The sequence below is a fragment of the Echinops telfairi genome, unplaced genomic scaffold (genome assembly GCF_000313985.2).
Source record: "Echinops telfairi isolate 266 unplaced genomic scaffold, ASM31398v2 ScPeMD7_2565;HRSCAF=3150, whole genome shotgun sequence".
Taxonomy (NCBI): Eukaryota; Metazoa; Chordata; class Mammalia; order Afrosoricida; family Tenrecidae; genus Echinops; species Echinops telfairi.
In genome coordinates, this window is record NW_022106463.1 from 9,363,687 (window position 1) to 9,366,072 (window position 2,386).

Sequence of the window (2,386 nt, forward strand, 5' to 3'; positions counted from 1 at the left end):
CTTCAGTGGCCGACTTTCCAGAAGCACAGCACCAGGGCTGTATGCTGTGACACCTTGGGGCGGACTCTGACGTCCAACTTGGCGTGTTAACTGTTTGGCCCTTGCAGGGACCCCCCAGATCAAAGACAGAAGTGCTGGACTTTAGAATAAAGGCGCCGCCGGCCGCCTCCTTTCTGAGATGGACATTCATTGCCCACACCCTGCTGTCCAGGTCCTTCCGACTCAGAGAGCGGATGAGCGACCTGGAGGACAGAGGAGAGTGGCCCCACAGGGCTTCCGAGTCATCCCTGGAGTGGAGTTATCCATCGTGTCTCTCCCATGGAGCCGCCGGTGGGTTTGAACTACCCCTTGGTCCTCCTGGTTAGCAACTGAGTGCTTTAACCCCCAATCCACCAGGGCACCTCGACTGGGCACACGGAGTAGCCCAGGGTGAGCCGTCGGCTCTGACTCACGGTGACAGGTCCCACTGGGCCGGCAGATTCCACGGGATTCTCCGTGGCAGCTTTTCGTCCACAGAGCGCCACATCTTTCTTCCTCGGCACCCGGGCCACACTCAGACTTCCAGCCTGAGGATCAGAAGCTGAGCATATGCCCAAGCATGAGGTGTGCGCACGTGCGTGCACACGCATGTGCGTGTGAACCTACAGGCATGTGTGTTTACAGTGTGTCAGTCACCTGGTTGAGGAGTCCTGGCGGCTCAGTGGTTTACGTCTTGGACTGCTATCCACAAGGTCAGCAGTTCAAAACCACCAGCCCCCGCCCCCCTCCTGTGGGAGAAAGACTGGGCTTTCTGCTCCTGTAGAGAGACAGTCTCGGGAGTTCACAGGAGCAGTGCTGCTCTGTCCTGTAGGGGTCGCCGTGGGTCGGAATCGGCTTGATGGTGGTAAGTTTGCTTTCTGTAAACTCAGACATGTGAACTCTTCCACTGTCCGCACTGTGGCAGGTTGAGCCTCGACACCGGCCGCTGCAGGGGCGCCCACGTGCCTGCCAGCATGCTCCCCCTACCTGCCCTTACCCCCTCCCCGCCTTGCAAGCCTCCGTGACTGAAGGCAGCTGACCGCCCAGCCTGCCCGTGACTTCTAGCCCGACTGGCTGGTCTGCCGACCAGCGTGCTTGCTCCCTGTGGCCGGCCGCAGCCCTTGAAGCCTCCCCAAATCGAGGTACCTCTTCAAAAGACTGCCTTCGCTTAGAGCAGCGGCTCGCAGCCTTCCTAAAGCCACGACCCTTTCTTACAGTTCCTCACATTGTGGTGACCCCCAACCTTAAAGTCATTTTCGTTGCTACTTCATCACTGTCATGTTGCTACTGTGATGAATCAGGCGACCACTGTGAAAGGGTCGTTTGACTCCCAAAGGGCTCGTGACCCACAGGTTGAGAACCACTGTCTTTTTTTTAAATCATTTTACTGAGGGCTTGTATCACAATCCATCTATCATCCGTGTGTCAAGCACATTTGTACGTTTGTTGCCATCATCAGTTTCAAAACATTTGCTTTCTGCTTAAGCCCTTGGTATCAGGTCCTCATCTACTCCCCCCCACCCCCCCCTCCGTCTTAAAGGAAGCCTGGCATTGGGTTCCCGGCACAGCCAGCAGGGTCGAGAGGGTGGGAAGGGGCAGTGCCCGCAGGCACACACTGGGGCCAAGAAGAGCCGCTCTGACTCCAGGCCCCCTAGGCACTTAGTCCGGTCAAGGTGGCCACATCCTGGCCGCCTACGTGGCTTGCTCTGCAGAAGCGGGGATGATTAAAGCTCAGTGGGACTGCCCCTGCTCCCCAAAGACTCCATCAATAACGCTAAAAGCCTCCCAGACAGGCTGGCTGCCTGTGCCCACAGGCTCCTGCAGGTGGCCACGTGTCTGAGCCGCACCTTCCTTCCAGGTCCCCTCGGCGTCCCGCGGGGCAGCAGGGGGCATTGGCCAGAAGGGCCGAGTGGACAGAGACACCGGCGGCTGGCGAGTTCATGAACCTCTGTCCTCTCTGACCCTGTGCACCTGGCGGCTTGCTGGGCGGTGTCGCCGGCACCAGATGGGGAGGCCAGGTGGTGAGAAGGCTTATATGTGGAACCCCTCCCTACCCCCGGTGGCACAGTGGATTAAGTGCTGGGCTGCTACCTGCAGAGTGGATGGTTGGCACGACTGGCTGGCTGCTCCCCGGGAGGAAGATGAGACTGCGTGCGTCTGTCAAGATTGACAGGCTCCAGGGTGTGGCACGGCACCGAGGGAGCACACGGAACACACGCCTTCCTCCAGTTCCTCAGTGCTCCCCCCACCCCCCACCCACCCCGTATCATGACCCCAGTTCTACCTCCCATGTATGCCACTACAGAGGGCAGCTCTCGACACACAAGTCCAGGACAGATGAACCCCTCAGGACCAACCATGAGAGTAG

The 2,386-nt window shown here is 59.1% G+C and overlaps 1 pseudogene; it reads right to left on the reverse strand.

Moving 5' to 3' along the window:
* Positions 1-377: 377 nt before the first annotated feature.
* LOC101644211 overlaps positions 378-2,386 on the reverse strand; it is a 15,389-nt pseudogene continuing 13,380 nt past the window's right edge.